The sequence below is a fragment of the Trachypithecus francoisi genome, unplaced genomic scaffold (genome assembly GCF_009764315.1).
Source record: "Trachypithecus francoisi isolate TF-2019V2 unplaced genomic scaffold, Tfra_2.0 Lachesis_group9, whole genome shotgun sequence".
NCBI classification, from domain to species: domain Eukaryota; kingdom Metazoa; phylum Chordata; class Mammalia; order Primates; family Cercopithecidae; genus Trachypithecus; species Trachypithecus francoisi.
Genome location: NW_022681474.1, coordinates 49,688,671 through 49,704,806, shown reverse-complemented (window position 1 = coordinate 49,704,806; position 16,136 = coordinate 49,688,671). Strand labels below are relative to the sequence as shown.

General features: G+C 43.1%; 1 long non-coding RNA gene across 1 annotated transcript; it reads right to left on the bottom strand.

The window, feature by feature from the left end:
- Positions 1 to 1,408: 1,408 nt before the first annotated feature.
- On the bottom strand, positions 1,409 to 9,407 carry LOC117082700. The gene is made up of 3 exons (XR_004436737.1): positions 9,202 to 9,407; positions 6,673 to 7,003; positions 1,409 to 1,448 (listed from the first exon to the last, which is right to left on the bottom strand). It is a non-coding gene; the product is annotated as an uncharacterized LOC117082700 (long non-coding RNA).
- Positions 9,408 to 16,136: the final 6,729 nt, after the last annotated feature.

Genomic DNA, 16,136 nt, shown 5'->3' with positions numbered 1-16,136 from the left:
ACTCAGGACCCATCTTACAGACAGGAAAGTGAATTTGCAAGAGTGAGGAGATGTGCAAAAAGATGGAAAACTCACAGCCTCTTAAAATTAAGAAGAAATGAGAAAACAGATGATATGCTACTTGTAAAATTGAAAACCTCCCAATTTTAATTGTGACTGGTGAAAAAAGGACAATTTTTATCTGTGTTATAAATCAGCATAATTTCTCAATATTGTTCACTGCAGCCCATTCTCTTTAGGACAATTTATTTCTATTGCCCTGTAGGTAAGCGGGCTCAGCTTACTTTCAGCAACTGCAACAAGTTGAGTCTTGATGTACATAATTAAATTAAAAAAACGTGAGACACTTACTGAAGTGAGAAGACTAGGGGAAATTTTTTCTAAAGTGTAAATTAGCTGGAGAACACGAGTCTTGGATGGTTGTATTGGTGCCAAAGGATGAGTTAGTTTTCTTGGATACTGCCGAGCCGCATAATAAAAGTTGTTTCACAGGCTTCCGGTTCATATGAGCTGTTTGATTTCAAACCCCGCCTGTCTTATAAGCAACTGGGTCATTAACGTTAAAAATGTCAACTTGTTCACATTCATGTGAAGTAAGTTACAAGCTAAGGGACCCTGAAGACTCGGCAGGCATTATGGGCGTGCATATAGTACTCTGTCCTCACACTTCTTCAGACCCAAAAGTAGGGAGATGCAGAGACAGCAGGGGGTGGCACACAGGAGTCTCTCGGTCAGATATGCATGTGTCCCGTGGGAGGAGAGAGGGAAGGCAGGTATGGGAGGAGCAGGATGCCACAGTGGAAAATCCAGGACATGGGCTGAGGTCAAAGCTGACCATGAACACAGACTGGGGAGGGTCCCAGAAATAAGCGTTCAACCAGAGTGGCATGGTCATGTCAGGAGGACTTTGCGTGGGGAGAAGGATGGGAGTGTGTCTCCAGCTCCTCCTTTACCCTGGTCCCTGGTTCTGGAGGCCAGCTCCTCCATACTTTTCATGAAGAGTCCACAGCTTCACAGAAATGATAAATGCTTGAGGAGATGGATATTCTAAATACCCTGACTTGATCATGACATGTTCTATGCATGTAACAAAATATCACACATGCCCATACATATGGACAATTATTATGTGACAATTAAAAATAATAATTAGCAGCTCTCCTGGCCTGGGGGAAGCAAACTAGGTCTGGGAGTCCCACATTCTTTTATTGAAATTTTATATAAAGTCAATGGCCAGTTATTGACTGTATTAGTCGGCCACAGCCGAGTTCCACGGACAGTGGCTGAAGCAGCAGAATATCATTCTCTTGTATCCCTGGAGGCTGCAGGGCTGAGATCAGGGTGTCAGCAGGGTTGGCTCCTCCTGAGGCTTGCAGATGGCCACCTTCTCCCTGTGTCCTCACACGATCTTCCCTCTGTGCATGTCTGTGTCCTCATCTCCTCTTCCTCTAAGGACAACAGTCGTATTAGATTAGGGCCCATCTATATGACCTCATTTTACTTTCCCATTAATTACCTCTTTAAAATCCTTCTCTCCAAATATGGTCATATTCTGAGACATTGGGGATGAGGATTTTGACATATGAATTTTGAGGGTTGGACACACTTCAGTCTATTTATTTCTTTTGGTATATTTTCCACTCAAATACCATCAACTGTCCAGATAGAAATGTGAGTGTGTGTACGTATATGTGTATGTGTGTGTATGTATGTGTGCATATTTGCATATGTATGTGTGACTGTAAAAGGACTAGTTTTTCTCCCTGATAATACTTTTATCTCTCTACTTTTCAACTGCACATGACAGCTGCTGGGCTGTGTGCCTTCAAAAAGCATGGCAATTCTATCTCTGGTAGAGCAAGTTCTCTCTGAGAACTTCCACATAAAATGGCTTTGAAACCCACTTCCTTTGCTTCCCTCTGAGTTGGACAGAAGAACTGACTCCTCAAACAGGGCATGAAGTCAGAGTTTGTCTCTAGATCTGATTCTGTCAGGTCCCTCAATCCCTACATGCGGAGGTGCAATTTGTGAAGTGCTCACTCCATAGCAGATCCTTTGCCAGGTCCTCGATGGAGCTCAGCACCCTGGCCTTGTATGACTGCCTTTGTCTCTAAGGCACAATAAGTGCACAGGCATATTTGCATGTTGATTATTATATATCACCACATGCCAGGCATTCTAAATGTTCTGCAGAAGTGAATTAATTTAATCCTCACAATAACTCTATAAGACAAGGACCCTTGATAGGCCCATTCTACAGATGAGTAAACCAAGGCCCAGGAAGCAGAATGACCTACTTGAGGTCAAACATCCAGCCAGTGATAGCTCCTGCATCTGAAACCAGGTAACTCAAAGCATATTTATTCTTCACACAATCTTGTGAAAAAGGGGCTGCTATCACTATCTTGCAGATGAGGAAAGAGATTTATAGCTGTTTGGACCCAGGAGTGTCTAACTCCAAAACCATTTTTCTTTCTATTGTGCTAGCCTGTTTGCCTGGACACTGCCTATTCCCCAGTGTCTTGGCTAATCCTCCCTCCTGTCACACATCCCTGTGAACACCCAAAGTCAAGCATGCCTGCTTCTTTACATCAATATTAAAGAGCATAGAAAGCTGTCAGGCCTATTTGGTGAACCAGAAAAGGCACAGGCTTGCTCAAACCTTAGCTCTTTTACTTTCCCACTTTCTGGTTCTCCCAAGTTACCTTCCTAAATTTTAGCTTCCTCATAAAAGTGGGGATAATAATAACTAGGTAATAGTAGGTCTTCAATGTTCAACAAGTATCAGTTAATTTGTCACCATGTTAGTGTTGAGCAGGGTAGAAAATCGATTGCCAAGTGACCTCTGCTTCTCCCATCAGGAGATGACATTTACTTCCCTACCCCAGAAATCTGGACTGGCCTGGTGGCTTGTTTTAGGAAAAAGAAAGTGACAGAGGTAAAAATGTGTTAGTTCCAAACCTGAAAAGGCCTTGCATGTTTCCACCTTTTCTCTTGAACTCTTACCATGACCATGAGAACAAGCCTGGATTAACCTGCTGGAAAATGAAAAACCACCCAGAGCAGAACGGTCATTCCAGCTGAGGTCACTGCAGATGAGCAAGCCCCAGACAACTGGCCAACTGACCACAGATGCATGAGCTAGGTTCAGCTGACCACCCAGCCATCTTCTTGTCGCCTGAGAAATTCTATACGGGTGTTATTTAGGTCATTAATTTTGCTGTGCTTTGTTATGTAGCAATAGCTAACTAATATAATCACGTATTATCAGTACTATTTAGAAAAAGCTCAAAAACATGATCAGTTTTATTCAGAGTAGTCTCTTTTCCCTTATCTTCATGTGTGCTCTCATCTGCATGCTCCTATTCTCCTTGTACATACATGAAAGCAACTCCACACTGGCTACTGCTGTTGCTTCTAATGAGTGAGAGAGGAAGCATTTGTTCCCATGGGTTCAAATAAACTCTCTTTGCATATGCTTCTCATTGTCCTTATGTCAATATTGGCTTATGGAACTGGAATCTTTTTTATGAGTGCTTTAGAGTGTGATTTTAGCAAAGAGACTAACACTTCTTTTGGCAAAGAAAACACAATTCAAATGCCATTAAAGTGTTAGAGAAAGGGTCAGCTTCCTCCCAACCTGGCCAGTTAAGCAGGGCCAGGGGCCTACAATCACGATTCTGAGCTTATCTTTCTGTTCTGTGGCTATAGCCAAAGTACTCTGGGTACTGACCTGTCTGGATGGCCAAGGCATACCCCAAGTTCTTGTAACAACCACTGGCCTCAGATTAGTCTACAGAGCTATGGCATTTACCAGGACTGACTGTAATTATTGTGTGTGTGTGTGTTCCTCCCATTATGTTACACAGCAGTGAGATTAAAAATGGTTGTACTTTATGGAGTCCCAAGTATTTATGATAGGTACTTCCTACCTCAGTTGAAAGATAGGTCAGGAATTCCCACTGAAGTTATTTGACTCCAGAGCACCTAACAGTCACAGCTATAATAAGTCTCAGCTATAGTCACAGCTATAGTAAGGTACAGGTGTCTTTGTGGCTTTTGATTCTCGCACAGTATCAATATGGTTCCCTAGTAAATGTCTTTCGCATGAACCTAACACCACTGTTCATGAAGAAACCCTTCCTTTTCTTCCCCTTGACCTTAAAAAATTTCATTTATTTCAGAGTCTGCTATAATTGTTAGGATTCTAGGTTGGGTTCAGGTTTCAACTCCAACCCTTTCTACCTGGATGGTCCTATATAAACTCCTTGACATAGATGAGTCCCAGGATACAGGTATATGAAACACCTAATGCTCTCTCCTGCCTTGTAGTGTTGTGGTGAGGAAGTACACATAGGTACTCAAAAAAGTTAATACATTATCAGATGCCTAGAATACTGCTTCACGTATGGTGGTGGGAGTGATTAAATAAATGTCACCTGTTCTTCATTTATACATCTGTTTGTGTGACACTATTAGAGCAGTAATTACTTGTCATCTCCCATGACAAAGATAGAGGGATGGAAAAGACCTGGCCCCTACCGAAAAGTTTCCTGATTGGGAAGGGGAAGGTGCTGGTATGAGCATGTTGTTGTCCACAGGGGCAATTGTTCCTGCCATGAAACCAGAGGTCTGAGAAAGCCCGGGGACAGCAGTGTCTAATTCCTCTTGGGTTCATGGAATTGAGCAAGGAGTCTCAGAGAAGGCAGTATTTGAGTTGAGTTCAGAAGGATGAAGGGAAATTTCACAGCTGAAAAGGTCAGGTCTTCCAGGAAGAAGGAAGGGCCTGCAGGAAGGAGCCAGGCCGTTGTAGGCCCACATGGAGAGAAGCGGGGAAGGAGGCAGGCAGGCTGTCAGGAGACAGGTGTCGGGACAGAGCTGAAAAAGAGACTGGGGACAGAAGGAGGTCTCGAGCTCTTCAAGAGGGCCTTGTTTCCTTCAGCTGCCTGTGTAAGGGGGAGGGAAATAATGTTATTTTGGATGTTGGAAACAGAATTCCACTCAGGGAGAGAATTGTGCTTGTTTAAAAACAAGCCTTAATGGGCCTTTATGGATATGATTGGAGGCCCTGTGGGGATTGTCTGAGTGGGGTGGGGGTTTATCAAGGAAAGCGAAATGTTCACGCTTAGAGGAATTAAGGGGGAAGCATGGGTGGGAGAGAAGGAGATTGACGCAGTGCGGAGGAGAAGCAGGTGAGAGTGGGGGAAGGGAGCAGTGGGAAGTATTGTCTTGCTGAGAGGGTTTGGTGCAGTTGGCGTGCAGGGGAAAGGGCATTCCAAGGCTGCTGAGAAGAGAACGAGGTGTGTGTGGTGCAGTCTTAGGTTGTTTGCTGAGCAACACTGTTGAGCTTCTTCAGGAAAAGCAACTGCAAATCCAAAATGCCTGCATGAATGGTGTTTCCCAGAAATCAAGGGGCGGGGCCTGGGTTGCAGGTGAGAGATTAAGACAATCACCAAAGGAGGGGAGCATCAATATAAGCAGACAGCAGAAACTGGGTGACATAAACAAGGAAGTCCCTGGGAAATCACAAAGACATGGGCAAATATTAAACTTCAGAACAGAAAAGCATATACTTTTGAACCAATTTTATTTGAATATTAAAGAACAGAGAGATGCCAGCTGTCACCCTTGGCTACATGTGTATGTCAAATGTCACTCATGATATCTGCATGTATAATGTCTTTTTAGAATACTACGTGCAGATACTACATCTTCAGGAGAAACAAAGATGGCTGATTAGGAGGATATTTTGAATTTGGGGGCTTTCAGTATATCATAAATTTTCAGGGTCACATTTCTTACTTGGTGATATTAGGATATCCCAACCTTTTGAAGTTTTTTCCAGCCTCTTTTTCACTAAGACTATAAACTACATGGGGATAGATCACAGGAATGTCAGAACAGTGAAAGGGGTGGCAGGAATGTTCTAGAACACTCAGTGCCTCAGACACAGCTGAGCATTTGAAATTCAGGCATCACTGAACAGAAAAGCACCCAGAATATTATAAGCAAAATACAGGAAAAGAAATGCGTCCAGAATATTATAAGCAAAAGGGAGGTGTTTTTGGAAGGACATAGCAGTTGCCTGAAGGAAACTGAGGTGAGGAGTAATAGCCAGGTCTGGTAGGGAATGAACATGGAAATGAAAATTTAAGAAGCAAGGTCATTGCTTGTCTTCTAGGGGCCACATGGTATCTTGATTGTTTCTTCCAGCTAATTTTTTTGTTTTCCTGTATAAACAACTTCCTCCACCCCAGCGTGCCAGGGCTGCCTCAGTCCTTCTCTAGCTGGGCTATCAGTTCCAATGGGCTCCAGAGGCCTACAAGAGCCCCTCCACCTCAGTCTAGGTTCCTGGAGCCGGAATCTCACCGGTGTCACTGTGGAAGGCTCCCCTTTCTCCAATCATTTGTCTCTGAGTGTGGAGGCAGATCACATGGTGTCCACATGGCTGCAGGGCCTCTACTGCTGCACTATGGGCAGTTCCCAAAGAGGGAGATGCAGACTGGAAGTGAACTCACGTGTGCAAAATGTAACGGTTTCAAAGAAAGAAGACGAATGATAAAATATATATCTGCCTGTTGGCCAGCACTGCTGCAGTGTACTGTGTCTCCACAGCAAGGAGAGGACAGTTTTAGAGCACTGCATCTGTATAGCCATATGCCAGACACTTACCTTCTCTGGCTTTCTTCCATCAGCTACTTTGAGTGGGAGACACAGCAGTCCTCATTTTATGATTGGCAACTCGTTTGGGACCTTATGATGACATTCCACCTGAAGGTACCCACTTTCTTCATGAACTGGAGAAAGCTGGTGGGCCTACTCTGGAGCCACTCGGCACCGCAGGTCTTCCTAACCCCTGGCTCTGCAGGTCTCTTGAATGTGCTAGATGAATTGGGTGGCCTTGCCAAAGTGGCTGGTCCCATATCTGGTTATTGCTTCTGTTGTTGCAGCAGCACTTAAAAGGGCCAAAGTGCCACAGACAGACAATCATCCTGTGAAGAGACTGATGGTGAAGAAAGGGCTTTCAGGAAAATAAATGGATCAATGAGAGGAGGTGGCTTAGACTACATATGCATGCAGGTGAATCCTGTGCACAGAGACCCTGTACAGGAGACCCCTTCCATACGTATGTGCACTTGCACACCCCTACCCCCACATACCTATACAACATACATGAGTATTTGTGTATATACATATATATTAGGAGCCCTGTCTATCTACAGTGTGTCAGACCAAGGAGTTAATCTCCACTTTGCCTTTTGCCACCTGTGTGATCCTGAACAAACCATTCTCTGACAGTAACTTTCTGCATCAGTTAAAATGAAAGTAATTACAGATTTTTAAAGATGTGAGAATAAGCTAATATATGTAAAATACAGTGCCTGACACATATTTTGCTATAGAGAAATTCAAACTAAATATAAACTACATTTAAACTATGCGTACATAGACTCACATACACATATTCATTCATACAAATGCATGCGTGCATACATGCATTCCTATACACATATAAATTCTTACATATATACAAGCACATACACAGTCATAAATACCAACACACAATAATTTTATACACATCTGTGGATGGCATTAACATTTATGCTCATTTATATATTATACATATAAACTTTAATATACACATTTATGAACATATATCAACTTACTCTCAGATACACCACACTATTAGACACACACATATATCCACACATGCATACATACACATATTATATATGTATGTATGTATGCAGGCATGTGTATAAACACACATTCTACATAGTAAGAATTCATCTCTAATATTGAAAAAAGTCAAAATAATTCACTATCTAGCTCTGAAAATAACTCTCTGGTAGGTCAACCTTATTGCCTCATGTATGGAAAACGGCTCGTTACTTCTTTTAGAGAAAAATATGCATTTTGTCATCTTCGTAAGCCTATTGGTGGCAGAGGAGGTCCTTGTTTCATGTTGTGGCCATACCACTTTCCTGTCTCAGGAGAGGAGCCAGGTCTATGAAGATCCAGCCGGTGTTTGGGATACCACAGGGCCACTATGAGATGAGCTGCTCTTATACAGAAGTTCTGTCTTCAGCGCTGGCTCATGAAGGCCAGGCTTGAGTCAAGCTAGGTGTTTTGCTTCTCTCATTGATGCACCCTCAAGTGAGCTACTGAAGAGATGCAGTTTTTATTCCTGAGCCTGTGTGGGTTGTGGGAAGACGGGGAGGGCTGTGTGCAAGGCCCCAGAGTTCTCTCAATCCATCTGCAGAGCCCCGAGGAGTCCTTGAGAAATTGAAATAGTGTTTGGTGGCCCTGAGGCAGGAACACAAACCTGTCATTGGCACTGTCTACTGCTGCCTGGGCGTCTGAGGCCTCCATGCTCAGGACCCCATGCCATGGCCACAGGTCTGTGTGGGGTCTATTGGTTTGTGAGCTCACTTTGGAGACTCAAACATAAAGGACGAAAGTTGCAGGCAGAGTTGGTGGGAGGCTGGTCTTTTGCAAGGAATGGCTGGTTATACTCCATGAGGAAGGACACCCTGCCACCTTATTTATATGGTCACACTTCCATTTATAAATTACAAAAGGGATGAAGAAGGAAGACTTTGAGCCATCAAATTTATGGATTCAATAACTGTTGCCATTTCAGACAGCAGGGTCTCTGGGGAATATTTTCCCATGTATGCTTAGGTAGCAGAGAGGGAGAGACAAATGCTAAATATTCTGCTATATTTATGAAATGTCAAATGTGCTTTCCGGGGTAATTGCATGAATATTAAAAAGCCTCGCTGAAATTTATAACCTTGCAACTGAATGTTTGGGGATGCTTCTTGCCAGCAGCCCCTCTGCAGACAGGACAACAGCCCTGGCACGAAATGCCCAAATGAAATGGGATCCAGACTGGCCTTTACTGGCCAGCCATTGCCAATGCAGCTGGACAACTTGGCCCAACTTCATGAATGCTTCCCGTGCAAGGAGTCCATGTCAGGCCCAGTGGACACATTCAGCATAACTAGGGGACTTGGTTAATGTCAAATGTCCCATGATAATTCTAAAAAAAAAAAAAGGTTTTACTGTAACTTTCTCTAGATCTGGTGGAATAGCATATAGCATATCAGAATCTAGGTCTATTCTGTTGGAAGATAAACCTTTCCTCTGTTTTTCCAAAATTCTAGCATATCCTTTGACCAAGCAGGACATTCTTACCCCTGGCAGACAAACAAATTCTCAGCATTAACTGAAGAAAAACAAGTGGCCTTTCCCAGCCATAGACCTTGAGTAGCATTGAAACATGGCGGGGTGGGGGATGCATCGTAGTTGGTATTTCCTCCTTTTTTTAAGTTTCACTTAAGTCAGTTTAATAGTCTCATGAGTCATTCTCACGTTCTCTTTCTTTTTAACCACACGTAACCACCCCTTCATAGATCTGGCTGCTTTAATCTCAGAAATGTCTCTTACAACCCTGACTTGCTTTACTCCCGGGGTGGCTTTTCTTTATGATGTCATAACTTTTCTTTATGACGCCATAACTTTACAGACACATCACCCACTGTCTCCCCGTGCATACTGTGCTCTGTCTCCTCAGTGCTACTCATGCTGTCTCCATCCCTGGTGCCCTCTGTGTATCTCTGTGCCTTTGTGCACACTGCTTCCTCTGCCTGGAAGCCCTTCTTCCTTTCTCCACACAGCACATCCCTCCTTACTCATTAAAGTCCCATACAAATGCTAAAGGCACCTGATAGTCTCAGCAACCTTGGCCACCAATGAAATCTTCTCCATCTATGCTCACTAGTCATGGACAAAACTCAAGAGTTGCATGAGAACTTCAGTTATCAGGCAATGGTACCAGGGTTTAGGGCAGAAGGAATAGATAAAAGGGATAATTCTGAGGAAGATGATGGAAAGATGATGGATGATTCCAGCACTACTCGTACTACACTAGGTGAGCCAGGAGCTGGAAGGAAGAGTGGTGTGGAAGAAGGTTAGGGTGAAACTGGAGAAATTTTGGGAAAGAAAACCACATTAGAGGTTATGGGCTTTCTGAGGCCACCAGAGGTGAATGAAAGAAAAAAGAGTGATATCAGCTAAGCCATGTACTTTTCTAATTTTCAGGATCAGACAACTTGAAATCTCTCTTTGCTTTTATTGGGCAATCTGTTCTAGGGATCACAGCCCCTACCTGTAACTGTCACCTCTTTTGAGGTACAATTATAGGACTCCTCCATCATTACATTCTTTCCTCTCCTCCCATTGCAATGTTTCCATGCTGAGAGGGCTCCAGATAGATATAGGGAAGCTCACTAGTCTCTGTGATGAAGCTCAGTGCTTGGCACACCTTTGCCTTTGATGAGGCTCTGGCACAGCCCTGCATCATTCTTCATTTGCCTGCACATTAAAGAATGCCTCTGGTGCTCATCAGAGCACCTCATGTCAGAGGCTTTGTCTGCACCTCTCTGTGCCTAGGTTGCAGGCACAGCTTTGGATTTTTTTATCCTCCTCTCATGTACTTATGTTCAGTTTGGGTGAGTTCCTCTTCTTAGCCTTATTCAACTGAAAAAAAAAAAAAGATCCTGATTTCTTTTGGCCATATGCTGCATTACAAAAATGCCTAAGGCCCTCAAGTTAGCAAATTAGATCCCAGATGAGACTCTGAGCACAGACAATTTGTCAAGAGGTGGGGTAAAGTTTACGTTTCAGGCTCACCTCTCCCACCCATCTGGATGATGCCCCAGTGACCCATCATGGGGTGTGGATATTAAAATAATGGTAGAACTCTCAACCAGGAGGCAATTGTACAACTGGAAGGGGAAGGGGATGTACATATGTATGAGGGTGTGTGTGTGTGTGTGCACGTGTGTATTTACTCATCCATTTATACATATATATGTATATTCTTGCATTATTTTAATACCTACATCTCATGATAGGTGTGTGATTTTATACATACATATATACATATATATCATGGGATGAATATATATGAATATGTGTATTATATATGTACATATTTGTAATATACATATATACACAAAGTATATATACACCCATATATAAACTACATATTAGCAAATATGTATATACACACATATATATTAATAACACACACACACAAACACACACACACAAACACACACACACACACACGCTTGGTAAAATGCACTACTCTGAGCTAAACTTGAGCCATGACTCACTCTGCTCCCATGATAGCAGTGAGTACTGTGAAGTTCAAACAAACAGAGGGAACCAAAACAAATAAAACTGGTCTGTGTCATCTCTGCATGACCAGAGACTCTCCAGGGCCCTTACCACCAACATGTGGTGTTGAGGATGGAGGGCTCCTGTGCGAGTGACACCTTTTGAAGCTCTGTAAGAGTACAGAACACGTGTCAGAATGGACACGTCCCATTGTAATCTTTCCCGTAATATCATGCCCCCTCCAGACGGTGCTGTAACTTTCTCACATTTGCATTCTTAATGCTGACTACAGAACCTGGCATACAGGCACTCAATCTTTTCGTTGCTGTTGTTGTTGTGGTTTTTCATTGATAGAATGTCCTTGGCTAATCGTCATCAATTTTCATAAAATTTGATCTGCTAAATTGCATATGCACAGATTGCATTGTGTTTTATGAAGAAAATTACAACATCATTTCTTCTTCCTGAATTTTGAGGAAAGACAATGAAATGTTTACCAATCTAAATCAGCAATTGAAAAATTGATACAGTATGAATACTTTTAATGGACTTTTATCTTGGGAGTCCAGCAATTAATTTTAAATATCTTCTTTATTTACGAGATTTTGTTACACAATACAGATTCATTTTGAATATATGTATTCATATTTATACTCATATATAAATATATAAACTTAGATTTATATATAAAATCACAGCCCACCATGCATATTGGTCCCTGAGTATATCATCCAATATACTGGATGATCGTGGGGTGAGTTTGTTCTTCTTCCATCCTAGGAAATACCTTTCCCAGTCAGGCGCGGGGGCTCACACCTGTAATCCCAACACTTTGGGAGGCTGAGGAGGGCGGACGACTTGAAGTCAGGAGTTCGAGACCAGCCTGGCCAATATGGTGAAACCCTGTCTGTACCAAAACTACAAAAATTAGCTAGACGTGGTGGTGCATGCTTGTAGTCCCAGCTACTTGAGAGGCTGGGGCAGGAGAATTGCTTGAATCCGGAAGGTGGAGCTTGTGCTAAGCTGAGATTGTGCCACTGCACTCCAGCTGGGGCACTGCAGTGAGACTCCATCTCAAAAAAAAAAAAAAAAGAAAAAGAAAAAGAGAAAGAAATCCCTCGCCTGCCTACCCACCTATCTTGAAGTGAAAACATACTTAATCCACAAGGGAAGTCAAACCAGTGTTGACTGAAAATATGGGAAGAGAACTGTGTTCGAGGCCATATGGGGTTAGTATTCTCTGCGTGTGAGTAGAAGGCTCACGGCTCCTAGTTTCTCTTTCTCTTGAACTTCCTAAGGTGCAAAACACTTCACCACCATTCCCCTGGAACTCTGCCCCCTACTTCTACGAATCTTTTCGTTTTCTTCTTTCTTTCTGTGTTCCTCTTCCTTTAAGCCCTCCCTGTGTGGTGATCCTGCCTCCTAGTGCCCTGGGAAACCATATCTCTCCCACTTCACGACAAGAGTTCAGTCCAGTTCTCAGGTCCTCTTATAAGGTTCATAGCCTCAGAGTTTATTCTCTACTCAGTTTCTGCTGGTGGCCAGGAGAGAATGGGCTCTTGTCTCAGTTCTATTGGCTTTGAATGATTTCCAGACAGGTACATTGGTGGTGGTGATAGGGAGTAGGAGGACTTCCAAAGTGGGCTGTGCCTGAAAATATTCATTTTTATGAGAATTAATTGCATTTTGAATATCATTTAGTCTAGTCTTTGTTCGTAATTCTTTTCAACCCTGGCCTTATGATGCTAAGGGCACAGTTCTCCACTCCTTATTGTAGGTTTCATTTGAAAAACATTCCCACATTTAACTGACATACTTAAACAACTTCTGTGAAATTGCTGATAGGGAAAAGGGAAAAATCCTGATTTCCAAACTCAAACCCTTCCCACTACTCTTTTTCTAGAGCATTTTATGATGAACTCAGCATTCCTCATTGTGAATCAGACAGTCATTCACCTTAAGGCTATTGGCTACCCCTCATCAAATGTCTCAAGTAAATCACCAGAAAGCTTGAAAATCAAGATCCCCTTCCCACGCAGTGGTGGGGTCCTACACTGCTGATTCTATGCGGGTGCAGTGAGTTCAGTTTGTGTTCTCAGAAGTGCATGGACTGTGAACATTAGCTGAGCTCAGAGAACAGCAGATGCATCTGTGTCCAGAAGCTGAGATCCATGTGGGCTGTCGTAGAAAGTGCAATTGCAGAATGGGCTTCCAGTTGGCAACCCAGGCTCCGTGCATCTCTTATCCCCAGTGCTCTGCACAATGCACTTCCTCAGCAAGAATCAATGAATGAATGAATGGATGCACTAATTGAAGCCTAGGATCCAGCTGGGTGCGGTGGCTCATGTCTGTAATCCCAGCACTTTGGGAGGCCTAGGCAGGTGGATCATGAGGTCAGGAGATTGAGACCATCCTGGCTAACACGGAGAAACCCCGTCTCTCCTAAAAATACAAAAAATTAGCTGGGCGTGGTGGTGGCAGGCACCTGTAGTTCCAGCTACTCAGGAGGCTGAGGGAGGAGAATGGCATGAACCCGGTGGGTGAAGCTTGCAGTGAGCCACTGCACTCCAACCTGGGCAACAGAGTGAGACTCCATCTCAAAAAAAGAAAAAGCCTAGGTAGGATCCTAGTGGTCCTATCCCAGGAGTTAGCTTTTAAGAAAATACTGTGGCAGTGGGAGTTGAGTAATTTCAACACAGTTGAAAATACTGTGGCATGGGCACAAGGAGGGGAACATCACACATTGGGGCCTGTCGGGGACTGGGGGCAACAGAAAAGACAGCACTAGGACAAACACGTAATGCATGCAGGGCTTAGAACCTAGATGATGGGTTGATAGGTGCAGCAAACCACCATAGCACATATATACCTATGTAACAAAGCTGTGCATTCTGCACATGTATCCCAGAACTTAAAGTAAAATAAAAAAATGTGTAATATTTCGACAAAAGTCTGGTGAACAATATAATTGAAGGAATGTGATTCACTTCATGAGCAGTTTGCTAGGCATCTCACTTTCAGAACCCGAATTTGTCTAGGAAAGTCTGTGAGGAACAACTGTGACCACAAGATACCAGGGAACAGTATTTTGCAAACTTGAATATGCATATCGATCACCTCGAAGCTCCTGTTTAAATGTCAATTCTGACTCAGTAGGCCTGAGAAGAGGTGTGAGATTCTGCATTTATTTTTAACAAGGTCTTGGTGATGCTGACGCTGAAGCTTCTGGTCACTTTGAGTAGCATACTTTGAGAAGCAAACCACACTTCGAGTAGCAAAGCTTCACAGGCAGCTTGCTAGAGGGCAGTGTTTTTCAACAGAAGGTGCGAAGGCAGAGATTTTCCGCCCCTTCCTGAGGATATTTGATGATGTCCAGGGATCTCTTTGGGTTCCATAACTAGATGGCTACAACTGGTATTGGCCAGGGATACCACTAAACATCCTACAATGCGCAGGACAGGGCTTGCCACAAAGAATTATCTGGCCCACAAGGTCAACAGTGCTGAAGTGGAGAAATCCTGATCTAGGGGAAAGAAAACAGATTTGCAGTCCAGTGGCCCAAGAAGCAAACCATGATCTTTCCACTTAATTGCTGTAATCTTTACAACACTCTCTGAATCTCTGTTCCTTGGAGAACTATCTAATGATGACCAGTAGAGTATCTGCATATGCAGTAAAAGTTCAATAATACTTGTTATTGATTGAATGATTGTAGAAGAATAACTGCCTTCTCTGGAGACCAACAGAAAAGTAGTTACCATTGTTGAGTATCTATTCTATATCCAGATAAATATTTTGGATATTTCAGAGATACTTCAGATATATAGGCAAACTCAGAGGGATAGACAAGATAGCCTCTTGAATCTGTAATATTAGATTTCTAACAACAAACTGTTGCTTCAGTTCCCATTGCTAGGCAGATATTGGTAGCAGAAGTGCTCAGAGAGTACCAAAGTATAATGGCCAGTTGATTGCAAGAGTTGGGCACGATGTTTTTGACCATACCAATGGCAACAGTTTTTCTCATCAGCAGAGCACCCAGGTTTGACTTGCAAAGGCCTGGATGCAGTGCATTCTACTACCAGTGATCTCAGGGCTATCCTTGATTTGCTTTCAGAACAAGAGCAAAGCTAGCTCCTTACAGAGTTCAGAGCAGAGGTGGTGGGGCAGCAGAAGGCTGAGGCTGATGGGCTTCTGGTGCTGGTGTACATGCACTTCGGGGAACATCTGAGGCTTAATCTTTCCCATGTGTTTCAGAATGCTTTCTCCATGTGTTCCTCTGCTGTACCAATAATTAGACTTCGCTGCCCAATGCATAAAGAGATGAGCATGCACAGCCACACACAAACACACATACACTGCTACATCTATGTCTCAACAGATGAGTCTTTCTGCTGACTGCCTGTAAAAAGAAAAACAACCAGATGGCACAGCTGGAAAAACATGTCTGTGTTTTAGAGGGTCTATAAAGCTCTTTATCATCTCAGCAGGAATGGGCAAGGACCTGGCAGGACACCGGGGTGCACAAGAAGAATATTGAGCATCTATTTGACATGTCAATGAAGCTTTCAGAATCATCTCTAGGCCTCTCTCTTGCCAAAGATAGACATGATAGTCTTGTGACCCAGAGATGGTCTTCTCTTGGTTCCTCCATTTTTTACCACACTGGTCTCCAGCTTGTCTGCCTATAGAATTCCATAGAGACACTTAACTCTAAAAGGTTATTATATTTGCCTGGATGATGATAATTAGAATAATCTGTGTGATACAGCGATTAAACATAGTGGCATTCATGGCTATAATTTATTACAATCAAAGGATACAAAACAAAGTCAGCAAATGGAAGAAGCACATGAGATGAAGTTCAACCTTCAAGAATCTTCCCTCATTGGAATCATGCAGGATGTACTTAATTTCTCCAGTAACAGGAGAGTGATATTGGCCGT